Source organism: Pinus tabuliformis, chromosome 2_2 (genome assembly GCF_031772625.1).
Source record: "Pinus tabuliformis cultivar Carrire ecotype Pingquan chromosome 2_2, CPIR1, whole genome shotgun sequence".
NCBI lineage: Eukaryota > Viridiplantae > Streptophyta > Pinopsida > Pinales > Pinaceae > Pinus > Pinus tabuliformis.
In genome coordinates this window covers 555,120,237-555,144,921 of record NC_142300.1, presented here as the reverse complement: position 1 = coordinate 555,144,921, position 24,685 = coordinate 555,120,237, and positions in this window count along the sequence as shown.

Sequence of the window (24,685 nt, the reverse complement as noted above, 5' to 3'; positions counted from 1 at the left end):
TATTATTGATAAAATCGCCTTCCATTTTTCCTATATACCATGGAGATTCGCCCATTTATTATATTTATAAATTTAGGGGGGGTTCTTCAAAATTTTCCCTGACCTTAGCTCCCGGTTTCGATCCACTATAGATTGAGAAGCCTAATCCAGACTTAGTAATCAAACCGCCCGCCAAGGGTATACTTCGAAAGTCTGCTTTCAATCCACATGCGAGAGCAGCCCAGAATTATAACATTGTTGAGGACTTAGCTGTTTCACCCTCAGCAATGTCGGCTTTGGAAGTGTTGCAATCATGCCCAGCACAGCGTAAATTACTTTTGTCGGCTATAGGAGCTGTTGATTTTCAGGACCCGAACCTAATAATCTTTGATCTAGAAAATAGTACACGGCGTTTGCCTCATTAAATGGCTTTCCAGATCCCAGTGATAGTAAAAAATAGGCCTATTCATCGGACTGTAATTGATGAGGGAGCTTCAACGTGTATTATGTCGATACAGTGTTGGAGATCGCTTGGTTCTCCTTCACTAAATCAATCCCCGACAATTCTTAAGGCCTTTGATGGCCGTGGGTTTCATCCTTTTGGCATTCTACAGGATTTGCTTATAGGGGTTGAAGGAAAAACCGTTAGTCTAGATGTGGAGGTGGTTGATGCCCCTCTAGACTACAACCTTCTCTTGGGTCGAAGTTGGTCTTACGCTATGACAGCGGTTGTTTCATCGGTCTTCCGAGTAATAAACTTCCCACATAATGGAAAGATCGTAACAATAGACCAGTTGGCTTACTTTTCATCCGACCCAGCCTCTTCAGAGAGTATTCAGCATGTTGGTAAAACGACTATCCCATATAAGGATGTTGGAGTAGGATTAGTTAAAGATGCCGGTTTACTGGGAACCTTTCCTTTTCCTCCAATCAACGCATCATCTTCATTTGCAACCATTCATATGATTACATCAGATACTATTTTTTATGACGATCCTTGGATCATTCCTTCTGAATCTGAAATAGACTCATTTGGTAATTTTATGCCTTTGAGTCCATATGAAATTGCCTATGAAGCCGTGCAATCTTTTACCGACCCGTGTTCAACCAAAAAAGACTTAATGAATGTGGTCTGTGAGGAATCACTTTTCACATCAACCTCATATTTAACTACGTTTTCTGAACTTGTTCACTCTGATGAGCAAATTCGTGAAATCCTATGTGTAGATGATTTACCATGGGAAGATCTCCATCACAGATCTTCGTTTTTACCTGAGGATGATCATTTTGAAAATGATTTCTCATCAATTTTTACAGCTGAATATGTCAAGGAAGCTCAGAATCCCATGAAACATCCCGATTCAGAGTTAAATCTGGGAAACATCTCTCGAACTATTCCCATTGACATTTCGGTTAAGCCTGGAATTGTTGAGAACATTCATATAGGTGCCTCGTGTATAGATGACGAAATTCAGACATACAAGGCCCTATTTCAAGAATTTCGCGACGTGTTTGCTTGCTCCTATGAGGAAATGCCAGGAATTGATCTCGCGATTGTTGTTCATGAGATCAAAACTTTCCCGGATGCTAAACCCGTCCAGCAACATTTGCGTCAGATTCACCCACGAAAAGCTGCTGCAATTAAAGCAGAAGTTGAAAAGCTGTTGAAAGCAGGTTTTATTTATCCGATCCTGTTAACGGATTGGGTATCGAATATTGTTCCGGTTAACAAAAAATAGGGAACAATAAGAATATGCATTGATTATAGGGACATTAATCGCGCTTGTCCAAAGGATAACTACCCAACTCCCTATATCAATCAAATCATTGATGATTGTGCCAGCAGCGAAATATTTTTCTTTATGGATGGTTTTTTCGAATACAATCAAATCAATATTCTACCTGCCGTTCAACCGAAAACGACTTTCATTTGTCCATGGGGGACATTTTCTTATTGAAAATTACCTTTTGGGCTTAAGAATGCCGGAGCAACTTTTCAAAGGGCGATGTCTTATGCGTTTCATGACATCAAACACATTGTGCAACCGTATCTCGATGATTTGCCCGCTCATTCATTACGTCGAGCTGATCACCTCGTCCACTTACGTGCAATCTTCATGAGATGTAGGCATTATCGTATTCGGTTGAACCCACACAAATGTGTCTTCTGTATAGTGGGACGATTGCTAGGATTTGTAGTTTTGAAAGCTGGCATTCGCGTCGATCCCTCGAAGGTAGAAGCTATCATCAAATTGCCTCCTCCTTCGAGTCTTCGCCAACTCCAAAGTTTGCAGGGGAAAGCAAACTTTTTACGACGATTCATTCCTAACTACGCCGAGGTTACAAAGGGTTTTACACAGTTGTTGAAACAAAACGTTCAATTCTCTTGGGATGGGATAGCTCAGAAATCTTTTGATGCACTCAAACACGCGTTGACCCATGCACCGTTGTTGCATCCTCCCAACTACAACCAGGATTACTTTTTGTATCTCGCCGCCTCCCATTCCACCGTTGGAATGGTCTTAGTTCAGGAAGATGAATTCGGAACGGAACATGTGATATATTACCTTAGTCGAATGTTAAATCCAACTGAGCTAAAATACTCACATGAGGAGAAATTGGCATTGGCAGCCGTTCAAGATGTCCAACGTTTTCGTCACTACATTTTACTACGTAAAACTACAGTCATTTCGGATTGCAACCCTATGATCTACATTTTGACCAAACAATTGATAGGGGGCAAGTACTCTAAATGGATTGTTATCCTGTAGGAGTTCGACTTGGAGTTTGAGAAATCTAAGTCTAAGAAATCTTTAGTTTTTGTCGAGTTAATGTGTGACTTCCCGCGTGCTGACACGGAAACTGTGGCAGAGGAGCCCATTGCGGGCGAATCTTTGTTTCTAATCAGCACTTTAGATCTGTGGTATGGGGATATCATCGTCTATCTCCAGACCCAATCCTTTCGGCCTGAAGTTTCAAAGTCGGAACGTCAGAAAATTCGATTCCAGTCCCAACAATACAAAATTATTGGAGATACTCTTTATCGCTGTGGGGCGGACTCTATTTTTCGACATTGCTTAACTCACGAAGAAGCTGAAAGGGTTCTAAATGACTGTCACTCTGGAGCATGTGGCGGTCATATGTCTGGGTATGCCACAGCCCAAAAGATATTGCGCGCTCGCTACTTCTGGCCGTCCTTATTTAAAGATTGTATTATTGCGGTCCGAAAATGCCACAACTGTCAAGTGTTTGATCGAAAGATGTGCGCTCCACCTGCTCCTCTCCACCCTATAATTTTCGTTGGTCCTTTTTCCAAATGGGGTATCGATTTTATTACATGTAACCCTCACTCGACCGGGGGGCATGCGTATATCATCCTTGCGGTAGATTATTTTACTAAGTGGGCCGAGGCGATGCCTACATTCGAGGCAAACGGCAAGACAGCTGCAATTTTCGTGTTCAATCATATAATTGCTAGGTTTGGTGTCCCACAAGCGATAATCACTGACCATGGGTGCCATTTTCGAAACGTTATGATGACAGAACTTACAGGCTAGCTTGGTTTGCGTCACGATAGTTCAACCCCTTATTATCCACAAGCGAATGGTCTGGTTGAGTCCATCAACAAAGTTTTAGTTATCATGATCTGACGAATCATTGGTATTCATCAGTCGAATTGGAATAACATGTTATTTTCAGCACTTTGGGCGTATCGAACCTCAGTGAAAACATCAACAGGGTTCACTCCTTTCCAACTAGTTTATGGTTTGGAAGCTATGCTACCCATTGAATGCGAAATCCCGTCACTGCAAATGGCCATCGAGTTACTTCCAGCTACTTCCGAAGACGAAAAGCATTTATTATACTTAGCTCAATTAGATGAGAATCGACGTGATGCTACATTGGCGATCGAGACTCACGCAAAACGTATGAAAGCTCAGTATGATCGAAATGTGACCCCTCGAAATTTTTCGGAAGGAGACCTAGTGTTATTATATGATCAAGCTAATGATAAATTAGGTGCTGGAAAATTCGTTCCTATGTGGCATGGGCCCTATATTGTCAAGCGAAAGCTAGAAAAAGGGGCCTATGAGTTGGTAGACTTTGACGGGGACTCTTTAGGTAAACCCAGAAATGGTCTTTACTTGAAGAGGTATTATGCTTAAAAGAATGGGTATGGAGAGTTTTAGTTAGGTTAGTTTTTCTTTCTAGCTGGTGTGTTTGTTAGTTTAGACAGTGTGCTTAGCTTAGAGAGTGTGTTTTCATCATTATTTCTACTTATCTTGGTTTTACTCTTGATGTTGCAGATATCGATGCCTCTCCAAACATACATTGGTTTTGCTGATGGTGCTTGTCGTAGTACACGGAACATTTCTTCCGCAGATTGGGTTATCTATTCGCCCTCTGACGAGTTAGTTTCTATGCATGGGGTAAGCCTCGGTCAAACAACAAACAACATTGCCGAATACAGTTCAGTTATTGAGTTATTGTCTGAATCTATTTCATTTGGGATTCGGAGTTTGATAGTGAGGTTAGATTCTGAACTCGTTGTATTACATCTTAATAGAGTGTATGCCATTAGAAATCCAGTTTTATTAAGATTATTTTTGAGAGTGCGTCTCTTGGAACGTGAGTTTGATTACATTGAATATCAGCATATTCCAAGGTCAAAAAATACATTAGTAGATGCAATTGCTTCTCAAATGTTAAATAGACATTTGCAATAATCATACATGTAAATTTAAAACCATTCCATAACATGATTTACAAGATAAGCCGGTAATAATGATATATATATATATATATATATATATATATATATATATATATATATATATATATATATATATATATATATATATAGGAGTGTGTCAAAAAATACATCGTCTTCGATCATAGGTTGAAAAACACCTTATGATCGGCAAAAATGATAAGTACAAAAAACCAAAATGTCACATGTGTCTACAAAATGATCATCTAATCACTGGTGATGATCTCTATATGACACCACTGCACGGGCCACCCTACACAAGAACCTCCTAAAAGGTCCTGGGACCCCGACTACATAGCGCTGAAGCCTGATTGGAATATCATCTATGGTAGTCTCTGGTATATCTGCTGTAAGACACTCCAGGTCACTTTCCAACTCAGCCAAAGTCTCTGTGGCCTCGTCCTGTGGGGCCGGTGCCGTTGCAGCTGGTAGTCTCCTCTCGTAAGGCTGGAGATTGGCTGGACGTCGTGGGCCTACATCTGCATTTTGAAAATTATTACTATCAGTTTTGAGACGATATAAAACAAACAAAAATAATAAATAGTTTAAAAAATTTGTGAAAAATGAAGTTACCTGTATCATCCCATTGTTCTCCCAGTGGAAGAACCATGTCCGGATCTCCACGAAAATCAACTCCGACATAAGGAAAATCCTATATAGAAAAGACCTGGTTTTCTAACCAGTGAAAGTACTCCGGAGTAAATCGTACAACCTCCGTCCCCTCGTCAGGATGACGGACCATAACCGCAACCCATCGCATCAATTTGGGCTCTCGAGGAAGCCCAACCTCAACAGTGAGCTGCTGTGGGATCAGCATCGGAATTGTCTCTAAGCCAAAACTCACAACTAAAGCCCCATAACCAAAGGTCTTTAGCTCTCCGTTTTTGGCTCTAGTCAGTTGGCCTTTTACATTGGCCAACACAGCATCACACCAGTTGAAAATGGTACCTCGGTAGCAATCAATTGCCATCCGCATCTGCGATCCAGTGGCAATGTGTAAAGCGATAGCCCCGCAAATTTTGGTAACTGTAAAGATAATCACCATAAGTTCAGGACGGGATATAGTTTTGATCTCTATCCCCTTCTCCTGAGACTGAGTGTTACACCACTCTAGTCGGAGACTAGCGATAGACTGGCCACCTGGCCTAGTCTCGAACAGAGTCAAGTGTTCGCCTCTCTTGGGAAAACCAGTGAGAAAGTAGATATCTGCCGGCTCCATCTCAAGCTGGTGCCCTCCAATATAAAAACACTGGTCCTGAACGTTCCATCTTTCTACCAGCCACTCTAGAAAGCTCACTTGGGCCGTCATGCCAGGTATGGCCCAATATTTATAAAGGCCGCATGCCTTCAAAGCATCAATTGACGGTTGATGATTAATGGCGTCCAAATCAACATCTTCGTGCTCTCTCTTGCGCCAATCAAGCATGGTGAACAATCTACATACCATAAAACATCCATTAGATTCCATAAAATCAAAAAATTTTGGTCCATTTTGGAGAATTTAGGTTTTAAAAACTCGTTGCGCGGAGTACACACCCCGCCTTTAGGAACAGAGCGTAGGTACGCAGGGTCCCTGAAGGCAGGGTGCATACCCCTGACATTTTTCCAACTGAGAAAATGTCGGGGTATGCGGGTCCTAGTGTGGCGCCTGCGTACCCCGAGAGGCGGTTTTTGAAACCACAAAACCTCCCAAAAATGAAATCTGGGGCCTAAAAAAGAATTCTAAATGGATGAAATTGAAGAGGAGGATGTTGTAGATTACCTGGAAGAGGCGGCGTTCGATTTCGACGGTCGGATTCTCCGCAATGTCCACGGGAAGTTTCTTGCCAAAAGCCCTTTTTCTCTCCTCAAATAGTAAAATGGTAAAAATGAATTGGTAAAAGCCCTTTTTATAGGTTTTTTTGGGTAAATAAATGGTAAATTTGTTTATTTTTCACCATGAAAAGGTATTTTTCAAAGTATTTTTATCTATCTTCAACAGGTATGAGTAATGTGTTGGTTTTTGTGCAGGATAAAGGATTTTCAGGGAAAATTGTCATTTTTTACAAACAAAAACATCAGAGTCATCTTTAAGCTCTTTTCTGACTCCTAAAAATGTGAAAAGATTGCCGTGTTTTTTTTTTAGCTCGTTAAAATGGAATTAAAAATACGATCCTCTTACAACCCTTTTCTGACCATAAAAACATAAAAAGATTGCCGGATTTTTGTCGTTTCAAATTCGATATTGGAAATAAAATGCCGTGTCCTTGATCGCTTTCTACTTTTCAGATCAGAGACACTAATCATGAAAGTACTCCTTGGTCGTAAAGATCAAGTGGTTCTTTCAAGTATTATTTTATACTTTTTCAGGCTTGGGAGACACAAATTTACGAAAAAGGTCAACCCTGGAGTCTTCTTAAGTTTTTCAGACTCTCTAAAATTGAAAAACGCCAAGTTTCTCCTATACTAGACTCGTTAAAATTTCACAGTAAAGGACCTGTTCGATTACAAACAGGAACGGACCACTCCTTCTTAGGGTTCAAATGTAAACTAAGTTGTACTCATCCGAAGGATGAGCTTATAATCAAGCAAATGTTATCCTCCTCAAGCTTGTAAAAAATAAAGAGGTACTTGCCAGAAATGGTGGGGGAAAAGAGAGGAAAATGAGCCTATTTGTTATACTTTTTCTCGGAAAAACCTTATCACCACTCTTGAACACGACACTTTTCATTCACCTGGGTTGGGAAATCCTTTGCCTAATAGTTGATCAAACCACATTGAAAGTCTTCAGTCGATTTCCAGGTATTAACTTTGGGACAATTGTCACCAAACCATCTGTAGTGTCGTTATGTGTTCAAGAGGAGTCTTGCAAGTAAACCATTCATCTGCAAAATATCTGTCATCCATCTTGACCATCCCTGAGTCAGTCCTTACAGCTACATTTCTTCAACTTGATTTATGATTTCGTGTTGTGGGTTTTCCTGCAACGGATCGTTTTCTATCGACATCAGCACATTATCTAGAAAGATGATCTAGAAATCATCAGTACCTTGGGATTTGCATGCCTCAATGGTAGGTTTCTTGCCTTTAAAGATAGGTTACATCAATGACCTTCGATCAAGGGATTCTATGGCATGTTCGACATCAACACATTCATTCACATCTCATGGATTGTACTGAGTACTTTGAGAGCCAATGACATCATTGGTGGTCTCTCTCACACTTGTTAACAGTTTACATCATTGACTGGTAATAAAGTGGTTTCTACCATGTTCGACATAAACTCATTTATTCGCATGGATAGAATCGTACTATTTCGGGAAGCAGAAATGAAGACCCTGGATCTAGTTTCCGCCATCCAGGCTGCGAGGAGTTTTGTATTCATTATACAGTAGACTAATTATAAACAGATGGTTGTGTCCATACTGTGTCTACATGTGTCTATGATTATGATGTATTGCGAAATCATTCCTATATCAGATCAGTAGTTAGTTTGTTAGTTAAGTTTTTGATCTGAGTATGGGAATGCCTACCTCAGCGATGATATGATCTCATATATGTATTTTGTGTTGAATATTTGCAGGTTCCGACTGGGCTCTCCACAAGATAATCCTCGAAATGATAAAGTGTTTCACCCTTCCTAGATGATATAAAACCCTAATCTACTACAGACCTCGCACTTTAGGGGGAAATCTGTTACACTAAAATTTTTCACCATGACTATTTGCAGTCAGTATGGCTCCATCAATAACCATACTGTCCTCCTTGGCAAGTCTTATACCTCTGCTCCTCATGTCAAACTCCAAAAAAGAGACAAAGCCTTTAAAACATCAATATAACTCTGGTTCCGCACTTTCTCTTGCTCTTACCTGCGGGCACGCACCTCAAGTACATAATACCTGCATACTTGTACGCTCTGTCTGTAAAGGGGTGGGTGCGTACCCCTGTAAAAGTCAAAAGGCGCAAGTTTTACTTCAAAAAACTTACTTGCGGTCGATTCTAGAGCATTCTAGAAGATGGTTTGATGTGGATTGAGCACCTCCAGATGGTTCATGCATCCCAATGAAAGAGGAACTTATCCCATGAAGAGGGGAGCTATCCCTTTGAAAGAGGGGCTTATCCCATTGATGGTGGACCTGTTTAACTTCCTCCAAAGCATTATAAATACAGGCATTGTGCCAGAGACAAGGGAGGTTGAAAGCTGAACATTCCTAAGGGTAGATGCTGCTGAAATTAGGACTCCCTTATAGAGCTTGAGAGGAGAGATCACATTCCTTTCTTAGCTTCATTTGGAAGTGGGTGAGCTGATCAAAGTAGAGGAGAACTCTTGCTGGACCCTGGGAGGGACCTGCACAACACCAAGGCATTGGTTGTAAGGTTTCTTTTGTTTCCAATTAATACAATTAAGTTCATTTTTCTCAACAAGTTGTTATATATAATTTGTTTCATAAACTCCTTGGTCTTTATGATGAATATGTTTTATTATATGAGTTATTTAGGTGTTATGTAATCGTTTGCTTGTTTGTGTATGCAGGCTTCAAGGAGAGGAGCTCATCTGGATCGAAGAGGCTTGGCTGCTACAAACAACGTTGGACTAAAGGTAACCCTTAAACACCTGGTTGCTTTTATTTTAAATGCATATTTAGGGAAAGATAGTGCTTGATTGTTTTGTTTGTCACTAGAAACGCCTTAGTTTCTAGGGAGGTCGGTTTTGTCTGCAAAATTGACTCTTTCCGCATGACAGAAACCATCATCCTGAAATACCAATTTTTCGCCTCATTAAATGCCACTAAATTTGGTAGGTTCCACCATATTTAGTAATTCCACCAAATTTATCTTTCCTCCAAATTTAGTTGTCACTCTGCCAAATTTAGTTAGTGGGTCTAGTTGACCAAAACTTTGAACACGAATATCTTGAAAATACAAACTTGGATTAAGGCGATGTTTGTGTTGTTGGAAATATTACGAATGTCTCTTCAATATAGTACAATTTTTTTTTTTCAATCTAATGAATTCTATTTTTGAGCCTTTCCTAAGCCCCCTTTTACTTCTAAGCATTTTTGGAGCCACCTAGATGAAACAATGTTTTCGGGAAACTAGTAAGCAAGAAACAGACTTTATTTATTTTTCTACAACTTAAGAGTACATAGATGTACCTACTTGTTGCACTCAAATCCTTTGAATAAAGCAAACACTAAAATATATCAAATTTGAGTTTGATTATCCAATCCCCATCATATGTGATAATACTAGTGCCATTAATATTCTAAGAACCATGCTATGTATTAAAAAAATAAACGCATTCCAATCAAGTATCATTTCTTAAGATGATAAGTTGCTTACCATGTTGTTATACTTGAATATGTGGCTACTAACGAGAAGATTGCATGTAGGTAAAAGACAAAAATGTTGTACATAGTGATGGATACCATGTACAAAGGCTGCAATAATATATTAAATTCAATACTTCCATAAGGGATAACACAATATGTTTCATTGATAATATGTTACGTTGCAAAGGATTAAACATTGTGTTGGATAAATATGAAACAATGCATTGGGAGCATCTTCGAGCAACGGATAATAAATGTGTTGTAACAAAGGATAATACGTGTGTTGGTGCAAAGAATAATAAAATGACTTGTAACACCAAACAAACAATGATTGAAATAATAGTCCAAGCATTAATTTGAAGTAATCCAAGCATGCACTGGAGGGATAATACACTTTGCACTGAAGATATACATATTGATTATTTTGGAGAGATATACAAACACATTGAAATATTTGAAACGTTGCTTTGAAAGGAATTTATTAAAAATGCATTGAAGCGATATCACCGAACATTGAACATACCTCTGCTACATTGAATATATGATAATACATGCATTGCTAAGGATATATATATATATATATATATATATATATATATATATATATATATATTCTAGTTAAAACTAATCTATTATATACATAAACAGAATTCAGTTACATCATTTCAAGATAGAAAGAACCAGTTGCCTGTAATGGTAGCTTGGAACAATTGTGACTGCAGTGTCCAAGGACTTAACCAGACCAAAAATAAACCAGCCCTCGCAGGGGCACCAGTAGAACATCAGAATAATCCCGCACAGGTGTTATAGACATTTTTGTGCCTTACAGCATGAAGCATGAAATGTCAATAATCTAAGGGATCCAAAGTCCCTAAACATGTTGTTCCTACCCCTAGAGGAACAAGGTCAGCAAACCACAACACTAAATATCAGTTCTCCACCTGAAAACACTCAAAAACAAGCTAATTCTGGATCATGTCAACTGCTCCATTGAGCATCTGCGCTGAATGTCAACTGCTCCACTGTCTACCTACGCTGAATGTCAATTGCAAAGAAGGCTACCTATGCTCGACGAGTTTGGACAAGTGGCACAGTCATTCCTCAAGGTGTCAATGCACAGGAAGCTTCCAAAATGACACTTGGATCAAGGAATTCGACTGGTGATGAGTAAGAGGGTCTAGATCTCCAAGTGGAAGAAAGAACCTTCAAGTGGAATCAAGAACTGAAGAATAACTGAAGTGGGAGAGGACACTAGTCAGCTTCATGCCAGCTTCAAGCTGACTCATCCTTTCTCCAAAACTCCTATATATAGAGCTCTCTCATGAGGTCTAAGGAGGTTGGAATCTTGTGAATGTAAGGAAGTGCTGTTGGTTTGAGTATAGAACTATTGGGTGATTTGCTTTGAAGGAGGTGAAGAGGAGATTTCTTTCTGCTGGGAGGTGATGTTGGATTGGACCTTTTATGGTTGTATCACTTCCTGAACTTTACTTCTTCCATTAATAAAGCATTTGAGGTTCTTCTATATGCATGTGTCTCAATGGTGTATTGTTATACTTGTGTATTTGATTTATTCTAATCCTTGAATCAATTATGAATGTATGCTTCTTGTAGTTTCCCTCTCTTGCCATTTTGCAGGATCTTGGTGTAGTTGGGCCAGCGAAAGAGCAAGGAGCTGGGAGCAAGCAGCAAGGAGAGAAGATTGGATCAAACATTAGCGAAAGACATCGGTTAGTGGATCTCTTTCTCCCCTCTCTTACATCTCATAAAGAAGTAATCTCAAATAGCTTTGCTTCGATTGTTGCTGAGGTACTATCACCCTTAGAGTGGGATAGGGTCATTCCGTATTGGATACTTTTCCCAACAACAAATTGGCGACTCCGCTGGGGATCGTATCTTGTTGGTTGTTTGTGTTTTTTCTATTCATTTCATAAACACAGGGAGTACCGAATCGAACTGCATTTGGATCTTTCAAATGCAAAGTAGAGGGCAGCTACTCTAGCTCAGTTTCTGGGCATGTTTATGATTTGAAGAGCTGATCCACAAGGACTCTGAACAGCTCTTAGTGATAGCTTTTCATCCTCCTTTTCATCCCTTAGTGTGTACTTGATTGATAGCTTCTGATTTGGCCAAAAACTGTGAATTTTTGAGCAATCTGTGACCCGGAAACTGAGAAAAACGAAAGTTTATCTCTTCAGTGCAGGCACTGTGAAGGTAGTCTGCATTTCAGCGCAGATCCCGAAGGGGCTACCTGCGCTGAATGTGAAACTGACAGTGTACTACCTGCGCTGAACCAGTTTTGCCTTGTGCTACTGGGGTTCCCTGCTGTTTATTGCCCTGTTTTCATTCTTGTTTTTGCAGCCTGTTATCAGTCAATGTGCCTATCTGAAACCACCTTTCTTTGCCACTATTCCGCCTCGGTTGTATAAAGAAACTATATTTGTTCTTTGTGTATTTCTTACATCATTTGCAGTTTCCCATAACGAAAGTGAACTAGTCTTGCTGTGGTCTCTTAGATCTAGACCTGTGATTAAGTGTTTTTTTGATCTTAAGAGTTAGTTTGTTTGTTGTTCATAGCTGATTGAGCTTTTGCTTTCGTCATATGGTTTGAATTTATATATTTCTAGTGTCGAAACAAGTAAATCTTAAGGTGTCTTTTGATTTTGGACAAGCTTGTTTGCTTTCACTTGAAATTGAATTCGAAATTATACAACAGCTTTCTTTTTTGTATTACATCAACATTAAGAAAGAGAAAAGAAATACCTGCATTGTACATTTTGCATTTGATAAGTTTGCATGTTGATTTAGGAAAAGGTGCATTAGTGTGTGCTCTTTGATCTGTGTGAAAAGATGATGTGTTTCTTTTGCCTCAGTAGTTAGGATTTTCAAAGTTAAAAGATTTGAAAAGCTTGCTTCTCATCTTAGACTGCATTTAGGAATTTGTATCATACATCTCGTGGTGAACCTTGAAAGGCAAACTTTAAAAAGATCAACTTAAAATATATTGAATGAACATAACAACGCTTTGAAACATAACGCAAACACATAGAGGTCTAAGCTAGAGACGTGTTCCAGCGTCGTTAAACGTAGTGACTGTCGATCTCGAAGAAGGTGGGTGATTCCTCCTGAGAGTCGGTGGCACTAATATGGACTTGTGCTCCCACGTACCGTCGCGTATATATTGGGAGAACCCTATAGGCATATATCTTTTATCCTTAGGAAGCCGTGTCGGTCGCCCTACTGATCGCAATGCAGTGAACACAGCATTCATGAAGATCGACCACCCGTACCGTAAAACATATTCTGTGGTTTTGCGAAAGGTTTGGCACACCCTCTGCCTAGATCTCCAGAGTAGTTTCTTTTGGCCTTTTTCAAACTCTATAACTGAAAAAGTCCATCCGAGCATTTGTCACTTCGGGCTCGTTAAAACATCGAAGGAGACTAGAGTCATCTTTAGCTTTTTCTCGACTCTTAAAAACTGAAAAAGCAAGTTGTGTCTAAAGCGTCGTTATAAAATTTATTTTAAACGGAACATAATCACCTCCTATTCCTGCGTTGATCTGTAGGTTGAGAACATGGAACGCCCCAACCAAGGAATTCCCAATGATGGAAATCCTAGTCCTTTCTCCTCTTGGGGAGAAGTTGGTGCGCCCCACATGGCCACGTTGTCGCTTCCAGGACTGACAATTGGCCTGCCAATTTGGCTATTCTCAACCAATGTAGTTCAGAACACCATGGTTCCTGAGCAGTCGAGTCAACAGTTAGATCAGTCTAGAGCTGCCCACCAGCCTTCTACTTCCTATAACTCTTCCCCCAATACTTCATCTTCGCAAGGTAGAGCCGGCAGAAGCCAAGCTCCCATGGAGAAGAAGGAGAAGAAGAAGAGAGAGAAGAAGAAGAAGGAGCCTAAGGCGACTGGGGGCAAGCAAAAGACATCTGACAAAAATCCACACACAGCACAGACCGGGCCTAAATCGCCATGTGTCATATTTAGAGGAGACCACTTCCATAGAGATTGTCCTTGTATTCCCCGGATACTAAGGGACTGGTCCCCTCGTTTGCACAATTCGGGAGCATCAACCTCTGATAGTCATGTTGAATGCTTACCATCGACCAGCGAAAGTGAAGGATCAAGACGAAGAGGGGGAGCAAGATCCCCCTGCAGACTGTGTGAAGGCGGTCACGCCATCCACCGTTGTCCCTTCTTAGACGAAGCGAAGAGAGTTTTGGAAGATCGTCCGGTTTCACCGTTGAGACTTCCTCCTGGATACAAAAAACTCGTGCCAAGTCCTTCGTTGGTTGAGAATACAGCTGGTCCGCTTAAGTGGTCAGCTGAAGCGTCAGTCATTGAAAATGAACCTACTGAATCCAGACCGGACGAAAATCCAAAGGTCGAAATGGCAGTTGATCCGGTTCTTCCTTCAGAAGTTTCATCATCAAATGACACCGTCACTGAAGATTCGTCTTCAAATGACACCCTCACTGAAGAGAATAAGGATGACACCATCCAGATTCCTTTCATCAACACAGACTCTGATGAGCATCAGGGCAATGCGCCCATTCCTTTATTGCAGGAAGGAACATCGTCAGGGTCATATCCGGCCGTGTATTCGGTCCCACCACCAAGCAACCTGGTTGTGTCCTTTGATTGGGACCAACTAGGCAGACCCCGGTTGCCAGCCAGTATACCATTCAGAATCATCGTCCAAATTTACAGAATGGTAATGGCTGGCACTATCATTGATGAAGGGGCATCTGTGAGTATCCTTTCCTCTATTGCTTGGAAAGCACTGGGTTCCCCGGCGCTTTTGCCTGAGATAAGAAATCTCTCGGGTTTCGATAAAGGAACCAGTCGACCATTAGGGATCCTCCCCAATGTGCTTGTTACATTGAAAAGGAAGACCGTTCAAATGAACGTGATGGTCGTTCAAGGACCCTTGGATTATAGCCTACTCCTTGGACGAGACTATATATATTGCATGGGAGCAATAGTCTCCTCACTCTTTAGATTAATGTGTTTTCCACACGAAGGAAAGATGGTCAAGCTCGTAGACCAACTTTCATTTCTGGGATCACGCATCGCAAATAGTCACATACCAACCCTGAATGGTCTATTCAATCAAGAAATGTCTCCACCCCCAGTCCTCCTTCCCGATGAGTGCGAGTGATTCAGAAAGATGGGATTGGAACCCAGGGGGCATGCATCCTGGTCTGCTTCGAGCAGAGAAAACCCCAGGTATAGGGTAGGTTTCCGCGGGAGAATATGAGTAGTCCGTACCCCATCCGTCTAGGAAGAGGGGTTGTTCTAGAATAGGATTCTTTTGTCAAAGTTATGTGTTTGACGGAACAGGGTCATTCACCGTTGTCTATTTAGGTAGACATTTTTGAGGAAGTGTTTTGTTGAAAGAATAACAAGACAATCTTTGGGTAACCTGAAAGAGGTAGGCCTCTCTCGGTAAAACAAATGTTTTATCTGCAAATTGAGGGGTAACCTTGAAATCGTACTTTATACCTGGGGGCATGCAAACCTTTTGGAATGCAAGCAAGGGCGGCTATTTGTTTTTTAAATTTTTAGGTCCTCCCTTTAAACCTGTAAGTCTAACCCTTTAAACTCATAGGATTAGCCGTTTCCAAACTTGCATGAAGAAATGAGCGGAGCATAGCTTCGTGAGATAAAGCTCCATAAAAAATAGCTATCTCACAGGAGACATTCTTATCTTATGACTGGTATAATCGAGCAGTTTTACCACGGAATTTATGCTCGTTAAAAAATAGAAAAGCGAGATCCGAGCAGTTTTAGCACATAGTTCATGCTCATTAAAAAATAAACATAAGATTGAGCAGTGTTTTGGCGCATTCAAGCTCGTTTAAAAAATGAACCCAGTACCGATAAATAACCGCCGTGATCGTAAATTTATCAGCCATAAAAAGCCTTGGTCGTGTTTGCACCTGCCACCTCCACCGTCATTTGGCCGATCGTTCACCTCCATATGATTGTTTACCCATTTTTAGGAACAGCTGCGAAGAGTGATTTCACCTAGCCATCCTTGTGACACTGCCGTGATTGGAAAATTCCAACCTGTACCTGGAATCTGCTGCTATCCCTGTTTATCACTCGTTCCCCAAAAGACGAGTCTTCTTTGAGCTCTTTTCATCTAACTCGTAAAATATGAAAAGTTTGCCGAGTTTTGGCCTTCCAGCTCGTTAAAGTGACCGGAAGAGCTATCCCTCCTCTAGATTTTAATCTTTTTGGACCTGAGGGATTATTACACAAAAAGGTCGAGCGTTTGTTTTATTCGGCTCGTTAAAGTTATCGAAAATTCATCCCTTCTGTATTGTTTTATACTTTTTCGAACTTAAGGGATTAGATGACAAAAAAGGAATTTTGGAGTTAACTTTCTGTACCTTTTCAGACTCTCTAAAAAAGAAAAGGACCGAGTTTTCCTTGTCGTTAGACTCATTAAAATGATTAAATAGCGACAAACTTGTCTTTAGACGAGAACGAGTTTCCCTATCGCTAGGCTCGTTAAAACATAGCGATGGGCTTGCCCGAAGGGCAGGTTATAGAACAAGCATATGTTATCCTCCTCAAGCTTGACAAAAATAAAGAGGTACTGGTTAGAAATGACTGGGTAAAAATTGGGAGAACCTCAAAGCTTTAATGGTAGCAAGTCACTCTTGAACATGACACTTTTCCTCCGTATCACATCGGGTTGGGTTGTTTCATTCACCGGTCTCATCACCATGGTCTTCGCCAAACCATCCACATTTGGGGTAATGCTACTGATCCATCGCATCAATGTCGTTATATGTTCAAGAGATGTTGTTCAGAAAGAGTCAACCATGTCCCATCCACTGTCATACATTATCCTTCATCCACCCATGATCGCCACCCTGAATCATATGTCACAGATTGTTTTCACCTCCATTAAAATCATTAGCTCCGTTCCGTGTCACTGATGTGGGATTCATTAAGGCCCTCCTTTGACGGATCGCTTCTTGTTGACTTCAGCTCATTATCCAAGAAGTTGATCTAGGAACAACCCCCTCAGTACTTTGAAGCTTGCATGCCTCAATGGCAAGTTTCACACTTCCGGCGACAGGTATACATCAATGACCTTCGACCGAAAGATTTTGCGTGGTGTTCGACACCAAGTCCTTTATTCACACCACGTGAATTGTACTGCAGTACCTTGAGGGTCATTATCATTATCGGTGATTCCTCTCGCGCTTGTTAACGGTTCACATCATTGACAGGTAATCAAGCGATGTCTTTCCATGTTCGACTTCAGCGCAATTCTCACATGGATCGACTTGTACTTAGAGTGAAGATCGAACGAGTTTGAAGACCCCGGATCTAGTTTCATCCATCCGGGCTGCGATATATATTCAGGAAATATAAAGACATTTGACATGTACATCATTGCAGCAGATGATCATCCTACTCAAAGGATGATAATTTCAGCAGAGAATTATCAGTCTACCATCAGACGATCGTCTGTTCTATGTACCAAAATGAATTTATAAAGCTGAGCATGGGAATGCCCGCCTCAGCTAGATCATGAAAGCAGAATGAAAAATAATGTATTGTATTGTATTTTATTACAGGTCACCTCTCAGCGATTGAATGAACTTCGGATCCTCCTGATAAAGCATTTCACCCGATAAACGACCTCATACTTTAGGGGGCAACTGTTATAGACATTTTTGTGCCTTACAGCATGAAGCATGAAATGTCAATAATCTAAGGGATCCAAAGTCCCTAAACATGTTGTTCCTACCCCTAGAGGAACAAGGTCAGCAAACCACAGTACTAAATATCAGTTCTCCACCTGAAAACACTCAAAAAAAAGCTAATTCTGGATCATGTCAACTGCTCCACTGAGCATCTGCGCTGAATGTCAACTGCTCCACTGTCTACCTGCGCTGAATGGCAACTGCAAAGAAGGCTACCTGCGCTGGGCGAGTTTGGACAAGTGGCACAGTCATTCCTCAAGGTGTCAATTTACAGGAAGCTTCCAAAATGACACTTGGATCAAGGAATTCGACTGGTGATGAGTAAGAGGGTCTAGATCTCCAAGTGGAAGAAAGAACCTCCAAGTGGACTCAAGAACTGAAGAATAACTGAAGTGGGAGAGGACACTAGTTAGCTTCATGCCAGCTTCAAGCTGACTCATCCTTTCTCCAAAACTCCTATATATAGAGCTCTCTCATGAGGTCTAAGGAGACTGGAATCTTGTGAATGTAAGGAAGTGCTGTTGGTTTGAGTATAGAACTATTGGGTGATTTGCTTTGAAGGAGGTGAAGAGGAGATTTCTTTCTGCTGGGAGGTGATGTTGGATTGGGCCTTTTATGGTTGTATCACTTCCTGAACTTTACTTCTTCCATTAATAAAGCATTTGAGGTTCTTCTATATGCATGTGTCTCAATGGTGTATTGTTATACTTTTGTATTTGATTTATTCTAATCCTTGAATCAATTATGAATGTATGCTTCTTGTAGTTTCCCTCTCTTGCCATTTTGCAGGATCTTGGTGTAGTTGGGCCAGCGAAAGAGCAAGGAGATGGGAGCAAGCAGCAAGGAGAGAAGATTGGATCAAACATTAGCGAAAGACATCGGTTAGTGGATCTCTTTCTCCCCTCTCTTACATCTCATAAAGAAGTAATCTCAAATAGCTTTGCTTCGATTGTTGCTGAGGTACTATCACCCTTAGAGTGGGATAGGGTCATTCCGTATTGGATACTTTTCCCAACAACAACAGGGGAAAACATACACATCCCAACCATAGAACAAGAACCCGGTACCCAAGACCCACACAAAGACAATTTGCTGACATAACAAAAACTTAAGACCAAAAAATAATCAAAGCAGCAGGAGAGGCCGAAAGGCTGAACAGAAGTGCCGCAGAGACCTGGAACGATGGTGCCTCTATTCATTCGGTTCCTCCTCAACCACCTGGCACCACCCGTATTCCTCCACCTCCGCTGCAGTGGGAGCAATTTCGATGTTGACGTCTTCACCTTTGCTGATCATCTCCTTCTGAGCTAGAGGGCGATTTGAGACATCCTCTGGTGTAGCCGCAGGCGTTTTCATGACTATCTTTGAGCCGTCAACTGGATGCTTCCCCCGATCATCTTGAGAGTTGCTGCCGTCCTGGGAGGCTTCGATGAAGAGAACCGAGACATGGGCACTAATCCGGGGGCAGTTCAAAGAACTATTGAAATTGAAAATGGCAGAGCCGAAGGCGGGCGTGGAAGCAGAATCAGGAGCACTTGAGTCCAGGAATTGACTGGACTGAAGGGGGTTGGCATCAAGGGAACGATGATAATTACAATGGTAGCAATGGGGATAGGAAGCATCTGCAGGAGGGCGTGAAGACCCCCCACGGGAGGTGCCGCGACGGCTGAGCATACGTTGTCGAGGCCTGACCATAATTGCAGGGTCCAAATGGAAAATACATAGTGCGTAATTGAGTATCAAACCAGACCAGGGGATACCACAAACCGACGGTGAATTGGCCCAAACGGAAAGATAGCCTCTTGGAGCTTCTCGCAGCTCCAGGGGTTGCATAAACATGCCCTAGGGAAGAACCATGAACATACCATGAACTGGCACAGTGAGATCCAATCCACCATTGCTTTTGACATAGCTGCCTCTGTTAGGCCCCTATACTACTAGTGTAACCCCTTATTGTTATTAGTATAACCCACTTATTATATTGATGTACCCATGTAGTGCTACTATTGTGCCCCATAGAATCCCACTATTGTTATTATTGTGCCCTTGCATTATTATTGTTATGTCGGCTCTGACTATGTTATGACCACTTAGACTCCTATATATAGAAAGGAGGTCTTTTCATTTGTATCATCCAAGAATTGTTCATTTATGTAATGTAAATGAGGTTTCCCCCTCGAAGAGGCTAAATTCTAAGACGTTGATCTATCTTTTCTATCTTTTCTTGAGCTGGTTTCATAACATTTGGTATCAGAGCTTTGGATTCTAGGGTTTTGCTGCTCCAAACAGGTCATCGTGGCATTTTCGCTATAACTTTTTTTCTGTGATGTTTCAGAAGTCGCCAAAAGAACCCATTTGAGAAGAAATCGCGCTGAACCTTGGGTCCGAATTTCAGAGATTTTCACGTGATATTTGCGAAGATATGATATGAGGAAGTTGGTATTTTTGCAAACTCCTAAATTACATTCAAATCAGGTGACATGGGTAAAATCGTCATAACTTTCTCTCTGGGAATCAGATTGAAATTTCGTAAGAAGGTATAGAAAGAGGACGAACGGTAGTTTCTTTTATATCTTTTTTAGAACAAAATATTGAAAATTGTACACGTGTCACTTCATACAACTTCGCTCTTCTGGAAAGGTCTATAATCAGGTCATCTTGGGAGATTGTGCATAACTCTTTCTTGGAGAATCCAATTTGGATAAGACTAGTGGAATTGGAAAGAGGACTCAGAGGGCTACTACATATCACAATTTCAGAACTTAAAGATCCGAAAGTACAGAGTTACAATCGTTTCAAGGTCGAGCTCCTAAAATCAAGAAAAAGAAAGATGAGGAAGTTTGATGGCAAGGATCCGGTAAATTGGATACTTCAGATGGAGCAATATTTTGATCTACATGGTGTACAACTATTACAAAAGGTATGTATTGCATCTTCATATTTAGAACCAGATCAACTTTTATGGTACAAAAGGCTTTGTTCTCGTAAACAACTTGTTACGTGGTCAATTTTCACGGAGGAAATGATAGCACACTATGAGGATACAAAGAGCAACACCTTCTTTAGAGCAACACCACAACAATTGGAAAGAGTAAAAGGGCTTTGTGACATAGTGGAAAGAAAAATTATGGAAACCAGGAAGAGTACCCCTCACAACTATAAATATGGAAGTGTTTTTTCTCCTAGCCTTCCACAACCTACAAGGGTTACACAACAACAATTGGAAGAAAAAAGAGAAAAAGGGCTTTGTTACAATTGTGATAGCAAATGCACTAAAGGTCATAAGTGTGCTGAGAAGAAATTATTTTACATAGAATATGAAGAGGAGGAAGAAAATCATCAAGAAACAAAAAAAGAAGAAGATATAAGCCAGGACCCCACCCCAGAGAAAGAAGAAATGAATCAGACCATATCTTGTAAAGCATTGGCAAGAATTACCACTACTCAAACTCTCAAGATAGAAGGAAATATCAAGAAGAAAAAGGTGCAAGAAGTGAAAGATCAGATCGAGAAAGAAGAAATGAATCCAACCATATCTTGTAATTCATTATTTGAAATTACCACTCCTCAAATTATCAAGATAGAAGGACATATAAAGAAGAAAAATGTTCAAGAAGTGAAAGATCACATCGAGCATCAAGAAATGAATCCGACCATATCTTGTAAAGGATTGGAAGAAATTACCACTCCTCAAACTCTAGAGATAGAAGGACATATAAAGAAGAAAAAGGTTCAAGTAGTGAAAGATCACATCGAGCATCAACAACAAGTTCTCCAACTTTTAAAGGATAATGCCACTTCGGTGCAAAATCAAACGAAACAACAGGTAGATCAACTTCGTAGTGAAAAATGTTTTGATGTAGGTGATTGGGTATTTTTACTGCTACATCTCAAGCAAGCTATTTATGAGAAGGAAATGTTGGCAATACTACAGGCACTTAAAAAATGGCGACCTTACTGAATGGGAAGACTCTTCAAGGATGAGGATGTGGAAGCATTGTTTTGTGCTATTTATATTATCCAACCAGATTGGATAAACGAAGCAATGGATGAATGGAAGAAGGATGAAGAAGTATGGCCACTTATTCAAAAGTTGCAAAAGATCCCAATTCAAACAATATTGCCAGAAATTAAAGAGGAAGGAAAAATCATATTGGAACCTGGAGCAGTCACAGAAAAAAGAACCCGACAGCTACGAAAGCGATCAATTTCAGAGTATCTCATCAAGTGGAAGAACTTACCCGCTGAATATTCCACATGGGAGGACAAGAATTTTATACAGAAGCATCAAGAACTACTCAAGCGTTGAGGACAATGCTTTTTGAAGGAGAGGGGCATGTTAGGCCCCTATACTACTAGTGTAACCCCTTATTATTATTAATATAACCCACTTATTATATTGATGTACACATGTAGTGCCACTATTGTGCCCCATAGAAGCCCATTATTGTTATTATTGTGCCCTTACATTATTATTGTTATGTCGGCTCTAACTATGTTATGACCACTTAGACTCCTATATATAGAAAGGAGGTCTTTTCATTTGTATCATCTAAGAATTGTTCATTTATGTAATGTAAAGGAGGTTGCCCCCTCGAAGAGGCTAAATTATAAGGCATTGATCTATCTTTTCTATCTTTTCTTGAGTTGGTTTCATAACAGCCTCCACCTCGAAACCCGTCCACCATTACTGCGACCTCCATGCGAGCTAAACTGCCAAACAGAGCATTTAAGCACTTCTGGAGAATAACAGACATTTCATTCCTGTGCGGCCAAAGACAGGCCTGTGCCCATGTGTTTCCCTTGCGACGGCGCATGGGTGGCATGTGTCCTCATTTAAACGCACGTCCCATCCAAGCTGTCACTCGCATCCAGGGGATCCACATCTCTTTGGACCAGACGAGTGCATTCCTGTGCCTGATCATGATTTGATATGATATCCAGTTTTCCTGTGAGTAGAGTATTCTCATTTTCCACCCCTATATTGGCCAGGAGGTCAGCAACCTTATTGCCTTCCCTTTTTATGTGATTAAAGGTGATGGCCCTGTTGCTGTGGAGTACTTTCTCTATGGCTTCCAATCTTGCTTCGAGCCTCCAACTGGTAGCTATTTTCCTTGCATGAGATCCATTTAGGAGATGCTTGGCCATATTTATAAGAATATGAGAGTCTCCTTCCACTTCTAGGTGTTATAGACATTTTTGTGCCTTACAACATTGAGCATGAAATGTCCATAATCCAAGGGATCCAAAGTCCCTAAAAGAGTTGTTCCTGCCCCTAAAGGAACAAGGTCAACCAATGACAATTTCTCCCAGAAGTTCTCCACCAAAAACCACTCAGAACTAGTCAAATCAGGATCAATTGAGATGCTCTACTAGCTGCCTGCGTTGCAATGCACCCAGTACACTAGCTAGGTGCGTTGCAACGCACCTAAATGCGCTACTAGGGTGCGCTGAGCGAGAAATGCCAAATGGCAGTGTCATTCCGCGAGGTGTACAGACACTGGAAGCTTCCAGAATCTTCCTCAATGACACTTGCCTCAATGAATTCGACCAGTGATGAGTAAGAGGCTCTCAGCCTCCAAGTGGAAGCAAGAACTGACAGAGAGAAGCCACAAGTCAAAACATAAGCTGACTCACCCTTTCTGCTTACATCTATATATGGATCCCTCATCCAAGAGATCCAGAGGATGGAATTTTGTACTTTGCAGAGAATTGCTGTTGGTTTGAGATTGAGATTAGTGCATTGGGTGATTTATGCTTTGTTGGAGGAGAGGAAGGGATTCCTTTGCTGGGAGGTAGATGCTGGATCGGGACTCACTTGGTTGTATCTCCTCTTGGACTTTCTTATCATATTAATAAAACTATTTGAGTTTCTCCTATATGCTTGTATATCAATGATGCTTTGTTATATTTGCATGTTTAGTTTAAATCTGATGCTAAACTAGGTATGAATGTAAATCTATGTCTTTTGTATAGTTTTCCTCTCTTGTGATCTTGCAGGAACTTGGTGAAGCTGGACCAGTGAGGGAGCAGGCAGCGGGAAACGAACAAAGAGAAGAGCGAGTGGATCAACAAACTAGCGAAAGACACAGGTTAGTTACATCCTTCGTCTCCGTTTACATTTCATAAAGAAGAATACGAAAATAGTTTTCCTTGTTTGTTGCTAAGGCACTATCACACCTTAGAGTGGGATAGGGGCATTCTGAATGGATACTTTTCCCAACAACAAATTGGCGACTCCGCTGGGGATCGTATCTAGTTAGTTTATTTGTGTTTCCATTGTTGTTCTTCTCATAAACTCAGGAGTGCCGAATCGAACTGCATTTGCCATTTACAAATGCAAAGTAGAGATCTGCTACTCTAGTCCATTCGCTGGGCCTGTTTATGATCTGAAAATCTGATCCACAAATGCTCTAACTACCCTTTGTGATAGATCTTAGTCCTCCTTTAAATCATCCCTCTAATTGTAGCTTATTGATAGCTTTTATCCGGCCAAAAACCGTAGATTAAACTGCAAACCGTGACCCAGAACCGAGAGACAATTCTCGTTTCTGCTTCAGCGCAGGCTCTGTGAAGGGGTTCTGTATTTCAACGCAGGTCCCGAGAAGGCTACCTGCGCTGCAATTCAGTTTCTCTATGCAAGGGGTGCGCTGATCAGCCTTTGCCTTGTGCAGCTGTGGTTCTCTGCTTCTTTTTGCTCAGTTTTATCTCTGATTTTTGCATCCTGTTATCAGTGTGTGTACCTATCTGAAAACCCCTTTTCTTTGCCTTAATTCCGCCTCAGTTGTATAAAAGAAACTGTATTTGTTTTTATGTATTTGTTACATCATTTGCAGTTTCCCATTACAAAAGTAAACTAGTCATACTGTCGCCCTTATATCTAGACCTG